This window comes from Myotis yumanensis, unplaced genomic scaffold, assembly GCF_028538775.1.
Source record: "Myotis yumanensis isolate MYYU_CA2020_CCGP unplaced genomic scaffold, mMyoYum1.0.hap1 SCAF_12, whole genome shotgun sequence".
Taxonomy (NCBI): domain Eukaryota; kingdom Metazoa; phylum Chordata; class Mammalia; order Chiroptera; family Vespertilionidae; genus Myotis; species Myotis yumanensis.
Window position 1 is genome coordinate 17,940,145 of NW_027223763.1, and position 20,255 is coordinate 17,960,399.

The 20,255-nt window shown below is 40.2% G+C and overlaps 1 protein-coding gene across 5 annotated transcripts in view; it reads left to right on the forward strand.

Annotated features, from left to right (window-relative positions):
* Positions 1-20,255, forward strand: part of LPAR1 (lysophosphatidic acid receptor 1) — a 199,324-nt gene that overhangs the window by 105,127 nt on the left and 73,942 nt on the right. The window contains exon 1 of one of the 5 annotated variants that reach the window (XM_070430918.1): positions 20,184-20,201. The exons of the other annotated variants lie outside the window; for them this stretch is intronic. The gene's annotated coding sequence lies outside the window, so the exon portion shown is untranslated. Of the gene's footprint in view, positions 1-20,183; positions 20,202-20,255 lie in introns of those variants that run through there. 5 annotated transcript variants of the gene reach the window in all.

Below are 20,255 nucleotides of genomic sequence, written 5' to 3' on the forward strand. Positions count from 1 at the left end.
CGCTGCCTTAAGGGCACTATCACATCACGTCCACATCCGTTTCAATATTCGGCTTCAGATTTATTGGGTGGCCACACCTATGTATTAATTCAGGCCCCACATGTCAGGGTAAGTGTCTGGGTATAAGGTCTCAGGGGACACTCTTTCCTACCTACATCCAAGACGGAGAGAGTCGAGTCTCCTTACCTTCTCCCTATGTGACACGGGTCAGTATTTATTCCTCTAGTTCACCTGTTGAGGGTGGATGTCCCAGCTTTAGAGGGTTTTTATCTGCCTTTCACTTTCCACTTGATTCTGCCTATCAAAGTCAAAACTACATGTCACCTGGGGTTGGAGTATAACTGATTGCTAACTTCAGTGTTCTTTTACCTTGATTGATTTCTTGACATATTTTAGCTTCTCAGGAGGTTCATTACTTTTTTGGCCAACTTGACTAAGCATTTACAAAGGTTAGGGGTGTGTGTGTGTGTGTGTGTGTGTGTGTGTGTGTGTGTGTGTATTGGGAGGGTTTTCAGGGTAATTTGTCCTCAGTATTTCCAGAATGGAAGTCCACAATATAACTTCTTAATAGCAGGACATATTTCATCCTTCAAATAAATGTTGTTTACTTAAATAATTTCCTTCCTTAGAACCTTAAGGTTGCTTTCAATTTCTCTGTTACAAAGGATGGCCGTATATAGCTATCTTAGCGTAGGTTGTTGATTATTTCCTCAGGATAAATATCTTGAAGCAGGATTGCTAGGTCAAAGGCTGTGCTTCTTGTATTTTTTTTTTTTTTTTTCAGAGAGAGGAAGGAAGAGGGAGAGAGAAATGGAAACATTAATGATGAGAGAGAATCATTGATCGGTTGCCTCCTGCATGCCCCCTACTGGGGGTCAAGTTCGAAACCCGAGCACATTCCCTGACTGAGAATCGAACCAGGGACCTCCTGATTCATGGGTTGACTGACTCTCAACCACGGAGCCACACTGGCCAGGCTGCTTGTTTGATTTTTGATAGAGATTGCTAGAGACATCCTGCAGGATCAGGACGATTGCTCTATATTGAAACTCCCAGTCCTAGTACTTGGAAGTGCCACCCTTCATTAACACTGAGTGTTAATTTAAACACATCATCAATGTTTTGGGGAAAATAGATTTAATTTTTAAAATTTAGATTTCTTTGATCATTCAAGAGGTTAAGCACAACTTTTTTTAAACACTCATTCATATCTGTTTCTGTCAATCATTTTCTTTTCCTATTAGGCTTATTTGTAGGTTTATTTTTATTTGTTTCAACTATATACTTAACATATAATTTTCTGTTGAAAACTTAAGACATTAATGGCCTTTCTTATGTTGTAAAACATTTTTTCCAGTGTGTATTTCCATACCGGTGGGCAAAAATAAGTTTACAGTTATGAGTATGTGAAACAAAGTTTATTCTTGTATTATTTATTAATAATTGTATTATTTTCCATCCAAAAAAATCTTGCCCACCTCATATATCTATATATAAGCTTTAAATGTTTAGTTACCTTTATCAGTATTTTATGTTTTTTGCTTTGTCATTTTGCTAAAATAGCCACTCTTCATTTTAGGATGATGTAAATCTTCTATTATGTTTTCTTTTACGTTTTTTTTAAGGCTTTATTTTTCATAGAATTTATGTGAAGTAAAGATCTGTCTCTCACCTTCTACCACTGTGGATTTATTATTCAAGTTGGTTTGCCTGTGTACCTATTTGGAAGTATGATTTGGATAAAACCAAATAATTTTGGACTTTTTTCATGTTGAGGCTGTAACTTTTGAAAATGAATCGGCATGGTATGGGATGGGTAATGTAGATATTTGTACAGGGAGTGGTGAACCTGGAGAAGGAGCAGGTGAGTGTGTGAAGAACAGCTAGATGAGTTAAGGGATGTGTTAAAGAAGAAGGTTAGCTCTCACGCTTAACCATCACAGGATCTTCCTCCCACCAATTTGTGTGTTTTCCTAATGGCCATTGGGAATAGAATGGGTGGGATTTACTAAGGAGGCTCTTGCGTTGTCAGGTTTGTAGTGAGTTGAGAAAGCTGGGAAACTTTATATTACCAGCACTTCGTTTCTTGTGTGGTACAGCCTTTTGTGTGCAGTGGGTGCCCAATAAATATTTGTTGCATGAATGAGGGAATAAAGGAGATTCACTGGTTAGGAAATAAAGTTAAGTGGTGTTTAAATACTTTGGATTTTTGGGGTAAACAAATTCTTTAAGTCATTTTTCATTTTTAGTGGCCATGCATCTCCATTAATTTCTCCCCTTATTACTCAACAAGCCTTATGGAGGACTGTTTATATGCCAGGCACACTGAGCATTAGAATAAAAAGATAATTATGGTGCTGTTCAAAGTCCAGCAGTTGCCTCATAAAAGAGTGGAGTTTAGTGTGGTGAATATTATATCTTACGTGCAAGGTACAAAGATGAGGGCATATAGGAGGGCACAACCAATGTACTGCTGATGGTGATGTGTGTATGGGTGACTAAGAAGGGGCGTTCCGATAATAAGACTGGAAGATACAGAGTTCTATAGCGTTGTGGATGGGCAATGGAAGAGAGTGTTTCTTTCAGTGAAAAGGGAGTATGGAAAGGCATGAAACAACACAGTGTTTTCTAGGATCTCCAAGTAATTTGGTTTGGGAAACAATGGAAGATCTGCTCATGCATGAGGCAGAAGCCAGATCACGGGAGGTCTCTCGGAGTGTGCAAAGACATCTAAAGTTTGCCTCCTCCCTCCCAATTCTCGATAATTGAAAGGACTTCTATAGTTTTGTCAGTTACATCATTATGGGAGGTTAAATTGGAGAGGGACAGAGAAGTGAAATAAGATTAGCGATAGAAACCCTTGCAATTGTCCCCGGGAGATGACCTGAACTAAGTAAGTGACAGCCAGGCCTGGAGGGGAGAGAATGGATTTGAATCTGTTGGAAAGTGTGTAGTCAATAGAATTTAGTGACATGCTCAGCGTAAGAAAGTAATAAGTTGAATTTGGCACAGATTTGAATTTGAGGTTGTTAAATGAAATGCAGCAGAGTGAGAGAATGTTCTGGAATGGGAATACATATTTAAGAATGTTCAGCCTGCAAGTATCTGTGGGATCCATTGTTATGGGTAAGATGGCCTATGGAGAGTGAGCAGAAGTAGAATAGAAAAGGGCCAAGCAAAGAACTCAGGGGAACCCAGATCCTCAGAGGAAGAGGATCTTGCAAAGATGCCTGAGGAAGAGCAGTTAGAAAGTTGGATAAGAATCAAGGGGGCATGGTGTCATGTGTAGGGCAAGTTAAAAAAAAAGACTGATTAACAATGTAAAATGCCGCTCGGGGGTCAAGTAAGATAAGGTCCGAGAAATGTCCTTATTTAGAGGAAAGTGATCTTTTCTCAAAATTTTGAATGGTGAGGCAGATGCCTTGTGCATCGTATAAGGATGCTAAAGAAATGAGCACAGACTGTTCCTTCCATATTCTTGGCCTTGAAAGAGAGAGAGGGGTGTGGAAGGAGAGGGTGAGAGGAGGAAGTAGTAGTTGGGGTCAAGGGAATATTTTTTTTTTCCTGTTTTCTTTTAAAATAGGATTTATAGCATGTTTTTATTCTGAGGGCTGGGAACTGAGGAGAGAACAAAGCTGAAGGTGCAGAAGAGAAAACTGGATGAAGCAAACTTGAGTTCAAAGCTGGATATGGCCAATTGAGGGCTAGGATGAGAGAAATGTATTACAAAGCCAGCGTCGGCCCAAACTGGTGACTGTTACTATCATTGGAAAATACAGTTTTTTGAAGCAAGCATGTCCCAACTGTTTATGGCATAAAGAACTGTGGCAGCTATAGGCTGGGTGTATGATAAAGCCTTCCTGGAACAATTATTTGGGTATTTCCCCCTAAGCCTGAATTGTTGGGATAAACTGTATTGAAATAATGAATATGACTTGGATACTACTAACAGTGGAAGAATATTACATGTTGGTTGGAACAGTGGTCAAATAATATGTAAATGAATTCCATACTTTTGGATTATTGCTGCTTAGCGTAATTCTAGTTTCCATTACATTCTTGTTTCTGTGAGCCACAAGAACCTGGAGTGCAGGAAGAAGTTCTAGGGGACAGTTACTAGGCTATGTGGTTCCAGCATCTTGCCTTCACTCCCACAGATGCTTGGGTAGTGTTCAGGCTCTCGCTGTGTGGGATGGTGCTCTGGGGAGGAAGGGAGCTCCTGACCCTACCGTGTTGCATAGCATCTGGGTGACTGCCCATTCTGTGATTGCTGCCACCACTTTTTAGTCCCTGCACCCCAAATCATAGTTTACCTTACGCCACTCCCCTACCCTCCCAAACAGAAGGAAGGTTTCCTTTCACGTAGGAAAACTCCGTAAGGCCTCCTCAGAGGCGACTGCATGTTTGTAAAAACAGCCTTTCTCTTTCAGTGTGTGGTCCCTTCTGTGAAGCAAATTGCATTAGGTTTCCCCACAGAACAGGCTCTAGGTCAGTGATGGCGAACCTGTGACACGCGTGTCAGAGGTGACACGCGAACTCATTTTTTGGTTGATTTTTCTTTGTTAAATGGCATTTAAATATATAAAATAAATATCAAAAATATAAGTCTTTGTTTTACTCTGGTTGCAAATATCAAAAAATTTCTGTATGTGACACGGCACCAGAGTTAAGTGAGGGTTTTTCAAAATGCTGACACGCCGAGCTCAAAAGGTTCGCCATCACTGGCCTAGGATGATTTGTCTGCCCCCCGCTGGTCTCACTCTTGCCAGCCTTCATCTGCACAGGCACTGGAGGTGCCAGCAGGCACGCATCACTCTGTCCTGCCTTGGAGTGTTCCGGCTTGCCTACCGAGCTTCAGGGATCGGGGCAGCCATGGTCTGTCTTCCTCTGTTTGAGAACGGATTTCTGTGGTTTAAATACTTCCTTATTGAATGCATAGAATTTAGGGATTCCCATTCTAAATGGATTTCTGATGAGCATGCCTGGATTCCCAGAGTTCCTGACCTGGGCATTCCCATAACCGACACTTCCATATTTTAAATTTTTATATTGTTTTATTTTTTTATAATTGATTTCAGAGAGAGGAAGGGAGAGGGAGAGAGAGATAGAAACATCCATGATGAGAGAGAATCATTGATCGGCTGGCTGCCTCCTGCACACCCTCCACTGGGAATCGAGCCTGCAACCCAGGCATGTGCCTTGACCGGGAATCGAACCCTGACCGCCTGGGTTGTTGCTCAACCACTGAGCCACACTGGCCTGGCAACACTTCCATATTTTAAAGAGAAGTCACACACCCCTAGTACTTTAGACTTTGGGTGGACACATGATTCCAGAGCTGCTTCTTATATTCCTCTTTTCCTGGCAGTTTTAATGGCTTTGTTCTATTAGCCTTGGCAGGGAAAATCCTATCTGTAGTTATGGCTTTCGATCCTCTGCTTTATCCTGTTTTGACTCGGGATAAGAGAATGCCCACCTGCCCAGCTCTCAAAAGGTGAGGGATATTGCTTTACACTCATCCTCACTGTAGCCCCCTTGTTATTTTACATCGTGGGATACTGTCCCCTGTTTTAAAAGATGCATTGTTTCTGAAATATATTCCCACTTGCTTCTGGTTTTATCAGTGAATATCGTCTGGTAAAATTAAATTTATTTATTTTGCCTTAAGTTAACTACAATACATATACAGGGTGGAGAAAAAGTAGGTTTACAGTTGTGAGTATGCGAAACATAGAGTTTATTCTTGTATTAATTGTTATTTATCAATTATTGTACTATTTTCCATATGAACAACTGTCAACCTACTTTTGCCCCACCCTGTATGTGTTAAGATGATTTACTGTGTAGTGTTCAGATTGAGGTGGCTTAGAAGTAAGTTTGAAAATTGATTTCTCCAGGCAATTTTACAAGGAAAGTATAATACATGAATATATAATTAGAACCCTATTTCTTTTTGAGGAATATTAGTTAGGACAGCCCAGCATTTCCATGTGTTTGATTCTAACATTAAAGTTAGAAACACACAGTGAGCAAAAAGACTATTAGCTTATTGTAACTGTCATAATGTATACACAGTTCTAGATGCGTTTAGTTACATTTCATTCAGACTCCAAAATGACAGAATTCTCTGGAGACTGCATTTGCAGAAGAGAATAATATCGCTTCCATTTTAATTGCAAAGTAACAAAGCTTTTTCCACTTCACAACTTTTGTGGACCGTGTGCCAGCATTATCCAATGGAAATTTTTGCAATGATGGAAATGCTTTATTTTTGCACTGTCTACATATGGTATGCGGCTTTCTTATTGGACAGAGTAGGTCTAGATTTTGGAGTTAAAACCATCTCCTCCTCCCCCCACCCCCGGCCCCCACCATTTCCTAGCTGAGTAGCTCTGACTGATTTCAGAAGGCTTATTCTTTTGGGCAGGCACAGCCCCCCCACTCGGGCACACAGCTGGAAACGTGCAGCGTTTGCTAGATCCACATCGCCAGACCCCTGAGGCTGTGTACCTTGACTGCTGAAACAGGAGAAAACCCTGGTTCCACTCCCCAAAGAAGTCTCCCCAATCAATACTAAGAGACTTGGCTAGTGACAAAGAAATTCTTCGTGTTAGAATCCTCCCTGTACCCAGATCTTTTAAAACTGGACTTCTGTCCTTCCCTACTCAGGAGGCTACGAACCAGCCAGTGGATTATTTATTGTGCTCCTTCCCTACTCAGGAGGCCACGAACCAGCCAGTGGATTATTTATTGTGCTTACTGATTTGTTATTATTACTTTTTAATACACACACACACACACACACACACACACTATTTTAGAGAGAGAGAGGAAGGGAGTGGAAACATGGATGAGAGAGAAACATTGATCGGCTGCCTCCTGTATACCCCCTACTGGGGATAGAGCCTGCAATCCGGGGATGTGCCCTGACCCAGAATCGAACCTGTGATCTCTTGGTTTATGGGTTGATGCTCAACCATTGAGCCACACTGGCTGGGCATGCTTACTGACTTATGAAAAAATTTCTTTGCACGAAATTTCTGAAAGTGCAGGGAGGAAGGGGGAATAGTGGATCACTGGTTGATTCAGAAAACAGAACTGCACAATACAGGGCCGCTCCCCACTGCTCTCATTGGTCCCCACTCTTTATTCTGGAAAATGAGGCGGAGTGGGAGAGGTCTGAACCGTCTTACTTGTAGCTTTTTCTTTTCAGCAAGCAAAGCATTCACTGAACACTGCTTTTAATTGAGCTTCATCTTCACTGTTCCTAATAGATACTGCTCCCAGGTTCTTATAAATGGCTGGCTGTTATTCTTGGTTTCGGAGCCATTTTGAAGTTAGTCTTTTTGTTTGTCTTCATGTGTATTTTAACTGGAAATGGGGTGGAGAAGTAGCAAGGGCTGATGTCATCTTTATTCAGAAGTCCGTTTATGACCAGTTGCAAGATTTATTGATTTAATCATAGCCTTGAGTTAGTGAAATGTCGCTGGTTTGCACTGAATGATTTTAGACTTTCACATTTTTTTTTAGACTTTCATGTTTTTTGAGAAGATGGATATGGCCACACAGAGAATTGTTTAGTATAAAGGAATTATCTTTTGACAGAACAAATTCTATTTCCAAATGATGTCAACTCTGGTCCACATCTCTCCTCCTTCTTTTAACTTTAAAATTCAATAATGTGAAAAAACATTTGTATGAATGAGATATTGCCTTTCCAGTAGAGCTATCCTATGACCTTAGGCTCATGAGCAGGAAATGAGTTTAAGAAGCCTCAAACCTATTGGCCAGTCCTTTTCTTAAAGGAGATCTTGCTATTGACTTTGTCAAAACGGAAGCTGTTGCTTTTGGCAAACGCCTTCACCGTTCAGATGGGCAGCATTAGCTAGCTTCATTCCGCGGGTTAATTCCTATAATGATGTGGTGGGGACATTTCACAGCTCTCGTATTCTTGTGGACACACAGTGAGATGGAATCCTGTTCAAAAATAACATGTCCTCAGTAGCTTCAAAAAATGGACATATAACATATTAGTTTCAGGTGTACAACACGACTTGATTGTTTGTATATATTGTGAAATGATCACCACCATAAGTCTAGTTAACATCCATCACCACAAATAGTTACAATTTTTTTTTCTTGTAATGAGAACTTTTAAGATCTATTCTCTTAGTGCAGCAGCGGTTCTCAACCTGTGGGTCACGACCCCTTTGGCGGTCGAACGACCCTTTCACAGGGGTCGCCTAAGACCATCCTGCATATCAGATATTTACATTATGATTCATATCAGTAGCAACATTACAGTTATGAAGTAGCAACGAAAAGAATTTTATGGTTGGGTCACATGAGGAACTGTATTTAAAGGGCCAGAAGGTTGAGAACCACTGTTAGTGGCTTTCCAATATACAATGCAGTATTCACTATAGTCACCATGCTGTACATTATAGTTACAGTTAAAGTCTTTATTGCATAATTCAAAAGCTCCTTCCTAAGAAAATGTCTGGCAACTCTCATAATTGGATAAGGGAAGCGGCCCTCCAATTTGGATTACAGTCTAATGTATTTTGATTTTTTAAAGAAAATGCCAAATTTTCTTTTTGTGTCAGATATCAAAAGCACATGAAACTACTTTTTAATCAACACCACTGAACAGTTAAGACTCTTGTCAGAGCCTTCAGTCGAATTACCTACCTTCCGGTTGTATCAAAGGCCATTTGAGACAACTAGCTCTTACACAAACAGTCCAGTGAGTGGTTCTCAAAGTGTTGTGCTCAGACCAGCAACACCAGCGTCCTTGAGGACTTGTGAGTAAATAAAGATTCCCAGGTCCATGCCAGACCTCCTGAACAGAAACTCAGCGGGGTGAGGCCCTGCCATCTGTGTTTGAACAAGCCCTCCAGTGAATTCTGCATGCTGCATGCTGCAGACTGAGAACCACCGATCTGATGCAGTAGTTACCACATTTGCCTTTCAACCTAAGCTCACTTTGGACACATTAAAATACAGGTTCTCGGTTTCCATTCACATAGTCCAATTCAATAGTCTGATTCCGTTGGGCCCAGGAATCAGTGGCCCTGCTGTTATATGTATGACAGTCTGTGTGTTTGTCACATGTGGCCTTTATTATGTTGAGGTTATATTCATTCATAATTTTTATCATGAAAGGATGTTGAATTTTGTCAAATGCTCTTCCTGCAGCTCTTGAGAGAGAGGGTCATATGATTTTTATCTCTTATTAATATGGTGTATCATGCTTATTGATTTGCATATGTTGAACCTTCCTTGCACTCCAGAGATAAATCCTACTTGATCGTGGTGTATGATCCGTTTGATGCTGTGGTCTTACTCTCTCTTTGTTTTGCTAGAATTTTGTTGAGGATTTTTACATTCGTATTCATCAGGGTTACTGGCCTACAGTTTTCTCATTGTGCCCGTATCTGGCTTTGGTATCAGGGTAGCACTAGACTAGTCCAACGAGTTTGGGCATGTTCCCTCCTCTTCAATATTTTTGAATAGTTGGGAAGGATTGGCATTAATTCTTCTTTATATGTTTGATAGAATTCACTAGCGAAACTCTCTGGTTCTAGCCTTTTTTATCCTGGGTAGTTTTGGTTACTGTTTTAATCTACTTACTTGTTATCTTTGAATTTTCTATTTCTTTCTGATTCAGTCTTTGCATGTTGTACATTTCTAGAAATTTACCTATTTCTTCTAGATTATCCAACTTGTTGACAAATAATTGCTCGTAGTCATGACTCTTGTCCTTTGATTACTTTCTGTAACTTGTTTGGAAATGAATGGGATACAGAAACTAAGTAAATGATGGACTGTCTGCCCTCTGCCTTGAAACAAGCTTTGTGTTTGAGGAAGCTTTCCCAGCTCTGGGTTAGGGTCTCTATGTCTTCCTCCATAGCAGTGGTTCTCAACCTTCTGGCCCTTTACATACAGTTCCTCATGTTGTGACCCAACCATAAAATTATTTTCGTTGCTCCTTCATAACTGTAATGTTGCTACTGTTATGAACTGTAATGTAAATATCTGATATGCAGGATGGTCTTAGGTGATACCTATGAAAGGGTCGTTTGACCGCCAAAGGGGTCGCGACCCACCGGTTGAGAACCACTGCTCCATAGGATGGCTACATCACAATCGTCAGTAGCCTGGCTGTGAAAGAGTTAACATTCCCCATTACCAGGCACTGACATAGGCAGTCAGGGAAATCTGGTTCATTTTGTTTCAAAATACACCATACCTTAAGTAAGTACAAACAGCTGCGATGCGGGACTGGAGCCAAAAGAAATCAGTGTGGTGCTATGAACTCCAACTGAGGAGAGTTCATGTAACATGGATCCGAGATGGGGCTCCAAAGTGAAACCATCAGGGCCCAGCAGGAGAAGGATCCTTGCTTGTCACCCCAACCTCCGCAGCCGCCACCCAAAGAAACTGGGGTGGTTCTTCAGAGAGGGGGTCTTCTCCTTTTTCCCTCCGAGGCCACTTCTCTGCAATGGACTGAACTCACCACGTTCAGTTTCTTGGAGCCCAGAACTCCAGTCGTGTGACATGGAGAATTCTTGGAGTGGAAAGGAAGCATAGATATGCTGCCTGCTTATTTGCCTTAAAACAACAATCGCTTGAAGCCCAGCCCTACAGCACACGCTCTTTCCTTTTCAAAGCTCAGGAAATTCTTGGTAGAAACTGCATCTACTGAGTCTGTTTGGCTGTTCCTTCTTCTCCCAGATTTTTTTAAGGTAATATCAGTTTAGCGAAATATTTTGTTTTCCTTCTGATTCCTTTTATACCAGAACTGCCTTTCTACTAGTAATCTTGTAATGCCTTATCATCTCTTTGGGGAACCCATATAACCCCTTTCCACACTCGGCAGACGTTTTGTGTATGACGGTCTCCAATCTCAACATGTTTGCCCGCCCCCCTTCCCCCCCCCCGCCCCGCTGGGATTTTCTGGACATCTAACCATTAATTAGTCTAAAAGGACAGCATCTTTCAGGCTATTGGTTAGATGGTCACAGGTCTTTCAAGGGGTGCCTCCCAGCTGCCTTTAGGTCCCCGGTTGGTTTTTGGGGGACATCTCAGGCATGGGAGCTTTGTGGCCACTTGGTGGTTTTACTCACTCTTCTCAGTGTATAAAAAGGCTTCTTTCCTTTCCATTCTTTTGCTGCTTTTGTGATAAACAGCTTCAGCAATCATTTTTAAAAGCTATCCCCTGTTAAGTTTAAAACCCTTTTATAAAAGAAAAAAAGGGAGTCAGACTACCATTCACAAAAGTTAGGGAAAGGCCCCTTTTCTGTGTGTTTTCGTAGTTCCTAAATCATTGGGAATGGAGAAGAGTCATTGAATTCCCTTTGCTTCACATTCCTAATTTCTCCAACAGGGGTGATAATGTTTGAAATGTTACTCCTGGACCTGTTATATGAATAAATGAGGCCAACCTTTGCTTACTGACCTCTCAAGCTGGCAAAAGCATGTATGTGAATCGCAGGAAGCTATGGTATTTACATATCCACAACCCAGCTGGGAATAATTCATCCTCTAGCACAATACTAGTTTTCTTTAGATTTCCCTCTGAACTTACTGTTTTAAAGAGACATTGCCATGAGGGACTTCATGGAGGAAAAGTGCTGGAAAGGAAATGAAATTAAGTGCCTCATTATTTTTCCCATGGCAAAGCAGATACTAGGATTGAATTTAACAGGTATAATCCCTCCCCTCACCCCTCAAAACTTTGGGCAGATGTACAAGTGTCTGGACTTAGGATGTACACTGATTTTTTTTTAAAAGCTAACTTATCTCCAGTTTTATTAGAGATTAGTGAAGGAAACTAGGTTTCTTATTTGGCTCTTGAATTTTGAAAATAAACAAAACGTTCATATTTTGAATAGCACATTGTGGGCCAAACAACATCTGGAAGAGATTATTCTCACTGCAGGCAGGAGAACTTTCATAACCAGAGAACACAGTACCTTTTCACAGTTCCTTCCCGTATGTCCTGCAAACAGAAGAAGCCGATTGCTGGGGCTTCTGCCTTTGTCTTTGTTTTATTCGATGTCAATGTATCTCTCTGTTAGCTGTTTGGAAATGCAGCACAACTTGGTGGTGCGATGCTGCCTGCACTGTTTACTGTGGTCCAGACTTCTCCTTTTTCAAAAGACCTATTTGACTTTTGGCAACGTGCCTCTTACACTCTCCCATTTGTCTGAGACGTCTTTTCCTGTCTTCTCTGAAATCAGGCACATGTGTGTCTGGGATGGTCATGTATTTTGTAACAGTAACTTCTAACTAGATTAAAACACTTCTTTTCAATTAAATTTATTCTTGGGCATGTCTGTCCTTACAGTTAGTAGTGACATGTGAACACAGTCTTCTACTGAAACACATTTATTTTCGATGACGGGGCCTCTTCTCTTGCCCCTGCGCCTCCCCAGCCCCTCCCCCACACCTTCTCCTCTCTCAGATTCACAGAGAAGTTGCAAGTGCAGTGCAGAAGTACCAAGAACCTTTTATCTCACCAAGCCATTAGGAATGAATTGTTGACACTGCCCTCATACCCTCAAATACTTAGTGATGTATTTCCTATGAACAAGGATGTTCTTCCACATAGTCACAAAACCACCATCAGAATTAGGAAGTTAACGTCACTATCTTGCTACCAGCTAGTTTTCAGATCCCATTCACCTTTTCCCAGTCGTCTTAACGATATCCTTTACAGCTAAGGGTCCAGTCCAGGATCTTGCATTGTATTTGCCATGTCTCTTGTTAGTCTCCTTTAAATAAGAAACAGTTTCTCAGTTTATTTTCTTTATGATCTTGATGTTTTGAAGACTATAGTACAGTTATTTTGTAGAATGTCTCTCACTTTGAGTTTGGCCCATGTTTCCTTTTGATTGAATTCAGATTTTGAAACTTTAGCCGGAGTATCACGGAAGTGATGCTGCATTCTTCTCATTGCATCTTATCAGGCGGTACCCAATGTCAATTTGTCCCAATTTCCCGTGATGTCTTACTTTGATCACTTGGTGATGGTGGTATCTTCCAGACTTCTCCACTGTAAAGTTACAATTTTTCCTTTGCAATTAATAGGAATTATGTTGGGATGTATTTGAGTCTATATGAATGTTCCTTTTTTTTTTTTTTTTGGTCAGACTTTTATTAGTTTATTTATGTGAAAATGAACTCATGAATTTCTTTTATTCAAAGGGTTAGAAATTTGTTCTTTCACTTATTTTGAAGGTCAAAAATTTCCATTTAGGCCAGGGAACACTCTTCAAGCTAGTTTCCTTGTCCTTTTAACATGTCTCCTTACTTTCTATCATAAGGTGTACCTCTCTTGTCCCAGCTCTGGAAAAAACATTTCTCCAAAGAGCCTGGTTCCTTACAATAGAGAATGGTATTTAGATATCAGGACCTAAGTGCTAGGATACTTGTTGTTATTGGGATGTCACTACTCCCTGGCCTCCTACTGTGTACATGCACACACATACTCTGACACCTATTTTGATTTCTATAGCTATTGAAAACCATAACTCCATAGCTCTTTCTCTCACCTCTTTCTCTTTCTCTCTCCCTTTAAGCCTCACCAGAGGATATTTTTCCATTGATTTTTAGAGAGAGTGGGAGAGAGAGGGAAAGACAGAGAGAAACATCAATGTGAGAGAACCACATAGATTGTTAGTCTGCAGGCCGATGCTCTACCCACTGAGCCAACCCATCCAAGAGAGGTCTCTTCCCTCTCTTGGATGCACCTACACCTTCAGGTGCTGACAAGTGCTTTGGGTTACCTGCCCGTAGGGACATTCTCCATTCCCTCATTTAATCTCTAGCACTCACATTGGGCTGTCCTTGTATTGTTACAAACACACGATTTCATATATATTTTAGAGTTCGTGGTCAGATTTCCTTACAAGTCAGTGTTTTCCATTCAAGGAGAATGTTCTTTAAATATTGTACTTAAAGAATCTATAATACAGCATTTTTCTTTATTATAAGACTTATGCTTTCTTTTAATATTTTTGAGGACATACCTAATCTACACATATTTAAAGTGTACAAGTTGATTTGTTTTGACCTGTGTATATACCTGTTAAGTGATCACCATAATCAAGGTAGCGAGCACATCAATCCCCCTTCACATTTTCTCCTGTCCCTCTGAGGTTGTTCCCTTCTGTTGCCCTGGCCTCCCCTTCCATCCTTGTCACTATAGACTACTTTGCATTTTCTATAGTTTCATATGAATGGAACCATACAGTAAGTGCTTTGCTTTATTTGGCTTCTTTCAAAATGTGTATTATTTTGACACTGATACATGCCATCGTGTATATGAATGGTTCATTTCTTTTTGTTGCGGAGTAGTATTCCATTGTCTTTATATAAAAAAAAAAATTGTCCATTCTTTTCTGAACTGATTTTGAGATGTTTCTAATCTTGGGCTTTTTGAGATAAAGTTTCTTGAACACATTCAAATCTTTGTGTTGACGTATGTTTCTTTTCTCTTGGGTAAATATCCAGGAGTGAAATGGCTGGACTGGATGGTAAGGGTGTGCTTAACTTTAAAGAAACTGACAAATAGTTTTCCAACCCAACTCCATCTTGTATCCTCACAAGAGTGTGTGAGAGCTGCAGTTCATTCACATCCTCACCAATGTTTGGTATGGTCTGGGTCATATGGAAACACTGTTTAATATTTTGAGGGACTACCAGGATGCTTTTCACAGTGGCTGCATTATTTTACATCAAGCAATGCATGAGGTTTCCATTGCTCCATATACTCACCAACACTTGTTATTATCTGTCTTTTTTATTATAGCCATCCTAGTGGGTGTGAAGTGGACTTGATTTTTGTTTCCCTAATGGCTAATGATGTGGAGTATCTTTTTAAATACTTATTGGTCAAGATCAAAAGTCCCAACCTCTTGAGAGAAAGAGAAAGAGGGGAGAGAAAGAGCTATGCAGTTGTGGTTTTCAATAGCTATCGAAATCAAAGGTTTGGACTCAAGGTGGGCCTTGTAAATTTTCTTTGCGGAATGTCTGTTCAGATCTTTTCTCACTTTAAAATTGGCTTTTTTGTGTCTTTATTATTGAGTTGTAAGAATTTTTTTATATTCTGTATACAAATCACTTTTCAGATATACGACTTACATAAGTTTCTCCCATTCTGTGAGTTGTAAGTTAAAAGGCTTATAGAATAAAATTGTTTTTTAAAACTTTTTTTTAAAAAAATGTATATTTTTATTGATTTCAGAGAGGAAGGAAGTGGGAAAGAGAGATAGAAACATCAACGATGAGAAAGAATCATTGATTGGTTGCCTCCTGCACACGCTCCCCACACTGGGGATCGACCCCATAACCTGGGCATGTGCCCTGACTGAGAATTAGACTGTGACCTCCTGGTCGATGCTCAACCACTGAGCCATGCTGGCAGGTGAAAACTGTTTTTTTATATATACTAATTTAGTTCCTACTTTTGGTGTTCTTCATTTTTTTGTGAAGTTTTATATTTCCATCAGATTCAATTTTAGTTGTGTCTGATGGACTTCCTTTTAAACATTTCTTGTAGTCCAAGGTCTGTTTATGATCAATTATTACAGCATTTTTATGTTTGAAAATATTTTAAATTTATTTTTGTTCTTGAAAAAAAATTTCCATGGGTATAGTATTTTAGATTGATAGGGTTATTTTTCCCATCACTTTAAAAATGTTGATCTCTGACTTTTTGCTTGCATTATTTTTGATGAGAGATCTCCTGTCATCCTCATCCTTGTTTGTCTCTACACCACAATTCTTTTTTTTATCTGGCAACTTTAAATATTTTGTTATTGTTATATTTTGATAAATTTGATTATAATGTGCCCTTGTGCACTTTTGTTTCTTGTACTTGTCGTTCATTAAGGTTGTTGAATCTTTCAGTTTATAGTTTTTGTTAAATTTTGGACTTTTGATCTTTATTTTTCAAATATTTTTTCTGGCCTCCTTTTTCCTTTGGGGTCCAATTATGTGTATATTAATCCACTTGAAAATTTCCCACATTTCACTGATGTTCTTTTATTTTTTTTCCTATTAATTTTTTTCTCTCAGTGTTCCATTTTGTCTAGTTTCTGTTTCTGTCACTTCACTTTTTCTTGCTTCTTTGCTTGACTGGTAATCATCAATTGGATGCCAGACTGTGAACTGTACCTAGTTGGATGTTGGATAGTTCTGTGTTCCTATAAATATTCTCAAGCTTTGTTTTGAGTCACAGTTAATTATTTGGAAACAATTTAATCTTTTTAGGTCTTGCTTTTAAAATTTGTTCAGTGGGATAAACTTACTGTTTAGTCTAGGGCTAATTATTCCCCACCACTGAGGCAAGATGCTTCTGAGTGCTCTGCCCAATATCCCGCGAATTACAAGGTTTTCCAGTCTTGCTGATGGAAATAGAAACTGTTCAGATGGATATCACTTAAGCCTCTAACAGTTTCCTCATGTGCCTTCTCTGACCAGTTCTCTGTTGAATACTCAAGGTGAGCCCTGCAGATCATTAGGGTTTTCTGTCTTTTCAGTCCACTTCTTTGCGATGCTCTGAACTCCAGCTGCCTTGAGCTTCTTGGGTTCTCAGATCTGCCTTTCCACTCGGTAAGTTCCCTGGATTTCACCAGAATTTCTCTTGGCCTGGACGCTCTTGTGACAGGAAGCTGGGGCAATTATAGGGCTCACCTTGTTCTTTTCCCATTTCTTGGGGATCATTGTCCTTTGCTACACACACACAGTATTCCAGAAAGATGATAACAGTTGAATCAACACTGGAAATAAATTTGAGTGCCTATTTTCCTATATCGTGGCAAATGCATCTGAAAACTCTCTTTCAAGCATAACGTTCTTATGTGCAGGTACAGTTTTAAACCACCATTCTTCAGTTCAAGCACTCAGAAGTGATTTTGACCTATACTCTCAAAAGTACTTGAAGTTTCAGCTACTCAGAATTGTAAGTAAGGAAAGAGGCCTCTGTCCACAGACCCCTTGGCTGTTAAAAATTGGATCACTTTTCTTATCACAGCGATAGACTTCTATATTCTCGACACATTGCCTCAACCCTGTTTGCTCCCTTTCCTCTTTCTCTTCCCCTCATCTCCACCAACATGTAATACATTCATATTCCTCCTCTTCTACACCATTAGGAAATACTCCTGACTTTAGAAGGAAATAGCTCCCAAGGGAAGGAATACATCGATTATTATTATGACTCCTCCATTGGCTATGGTTGTCAGAGTCTGGCTTGGCCTGGGCTTCCCTATAGAGTCTGTGCTTTTCTTTTTCCTGAAACCTCGGGACTGCAAATGCTCAGCGTGTCTCCGAGGGTCCCTCGTCAAGCATTCCTCAATGAAAACATATCCACCCTATGCTGCAGGGATTTCCTCCCTGAGGTGGAACTCTTATTTGCCATTAGTCTTTGTACTGCCATGCGTCCCTATGCAAATGGTGGAGGTCATGCCTGCGGATACTAAGATGATCCAGAGTTTAGACATTGTGAGTCTCTGGCAATAGAAATAAAAGGGCAGTAGTAGGTCTGTCTCTTATTCAAAGTATAATTTTTCTAATCGTCCTATCTTTCAAGAGGATTTTCTCAATCCTTTTATTTGACGCTGTTCCTTAATTTCCATCCCTTCTTTCCTTGTTCTCTCCCTTTGTGATCGAGCCCACTCACCGAGTTCATTTTTCTCTCACTCAGAAATCTGTAATTCCAACTCATTCTTGATCCGCTATTCCTAAACTATGAATTTCCCCCATTTTCTAAGCAATAAAACATGAAGTAGCTTAAGATTGAAACCGTTAAGAGTATTGCCAATATATTCTTTGCTCTAGTAGTGACATGTCTCACAATTCCTAGTTATTTTGATAAGTTTCAGGAAAACTTCACTCCCAAGTTGGAACACTGTTCCAAAGTGAAAACTGGCCCTCGCCAGTTTGGCTCAGTGGATAGAGCGTCGGCCTGCGGACTGAAGGGTCCAGGTTTCAATTCTGGTCAAGGGCACATGCCCAGGTTGCCGGCTCGATCCCCAGTAGGGGTTGTGCAGGAGGAAGCTGATCAGTGATGCTCTCATCATTGATGTTTCTATCTCCCTCTCCCTCTCCCTTCCTCTCTGAAATCAATAAAAAAATATATTTAAAAGAGTGAAAATTGTATGCCTGTCAATTCAGTCTTTGAAATCAGGACAGTGGGCTTATTTAAATAATTTTGGCCAGTTTTGTCAGTCTGTAGGATACTGGACTCTGAACTGATAAAATACGTGTAAAATAGTATGATTGTGGTGCTTGAGTTTCTCTGTCTGCAGGCAGCATGAGCAGGATGGGCTAGCTGTATTCCTTCCCTTAAATGCATCAGCTTAATGCCATAGAGAAAGAACGATAGAGTTTTTAGGCCAAATATAGAATAAAAGGACTGATTGAAATGCCCTGGCTTGTGTGGCTCAGCTGGTTGGGTGTCATCCCATGCACTGAAAGGTTGCCGGTTCAATTCTGGGTCAGGGCACATGCCCAGGTTGTGGGATAGATCCCTGGGGGGTGGGGGTGGGGTGGGGTGTGTGTGTGCAGGAGGCAACCCATCAATGTTTCTCTCTCACATTGATGTTTCTCTCTCCTTCTCCCTTCTTCTCTCTCTAAAAATAAAAAATATCTTTAAAAAAACGAAATAAAAATGAACCATCTTTCACCAGACAGTAAGTAAATTTAAAAAAAAAGAAAAGCTGGAGAAGCAAATGGAAAAACTGATTCTGTATGTGGAAAAGGAAAGATTTAAGAACATGAAATATATTGTCTTCTGTGAATATACTGAAGCAAGATCTTGGCTGCCACCGGTAGAGATGGTACTTAAACACAAAACATGAGGAAATTATTTGATTTCTCCAGTGCTTTTCTGATTTCTTTGTCCTAACTCTGCATGTGAAGCAAATGGACTCTGAAAGTGGTCCCAGCTTTCTTCATTCCAGCTGGACCCTTTGCCTTTGTAGTTTCCCGGGAAGCAGTGGTGAGGGGAGGGAGCTCAGGTAGAAAATGTAGCGTGGCTGTTCCTTTGTCACCCTTTCCACCCCTTCCTCTTCTTTTTTGATTTTCAAAGCCTGAAATTCTCATTTTATCAGCTTTAGACATAAAACAGTAGTGACTGACTCCTTTTTCCAAAGGTGAAGAATTTTCTCCTTTTTCTGATGATTTCCTACAGTTTTTATCTTAGTTCATCACACATATACAGGGCTGGGCAAAAAGTAGGCTTACAGTTGTGAGTACATGAGAGTTTATCCTTGTATTATTACTTATTAGTTATTGTGTTATTGTCCATATGAACAGCTGTAAACCTACTTTTGCCCACCCCTGTGTATCCAAAGGCACAGAGACTCTGCCAAGGTTACTTTGCGAGTCTCCTTACCTGTCATCCACGGGTCTCCACTCACAATTAGGCCCGGAATTCCCTTTGTTTTTCTCCAGTATTGATGTCCTGTTCCGGTATCACATGCCTTCCTTTTTCTTCGTTTCTTCCCTGTTTTGCTAAAGAACATCCTCCAATAGAATTACAGGTTGTAAATCACCTTCCTCATTGCTCCATTGTCTCCTCGCTTCCAGGCTGCTCTTGAGAAGTCCAGAGATCAATTCCCAATTCTTTGTTGATGAGCTGCTCCACACACACACACTTTCTTAGAGTTTATCGGATTTTTAAAAATATCGGGTGTAAAAAGAAACAAGAAGAAAAATAAACCTCATGATGGTGTGCTTATGTGAGTGTATTACAATAATTGAGGAGGGCACTTCCTAGGCCTTTACACTCAACAAACATGACTTTCCCACTTTAGAAAATGTTTTGAGTTAGCGATTTGATTTGTCCTTTTTTCCCTTGATTCTTTTGTTCTAGAATTGCTCTTATCTGGCTGTTTGATCTCCTGGACTAGCCCTCTACCTTTCTCACTTTATTTTTTGCTCTACATTCTGGATTTTTACATTTGGAACTTCACATTCCAGTCCTTCTACTGAACTTCAGATGATCGATTTTTAAGCATTTTGTTTTTGTTTCATGGGTCAATGACTTCTTCCTGATGAGACTATTTTTAAGTGTTTTCATCTGTTGGGATTCTGGAGAGAAGAATCTTCCAGCCTCAGGCCTCAGATGGTAGGATGCTGGCTTCAGATGCGATTTAGTCCAGTAGGGAGAAGAGATACTAAGAAAGGTAAGCTATAGCACTGGCTGACATATATCTCATTGTTTTATTCTTCCACGTTTG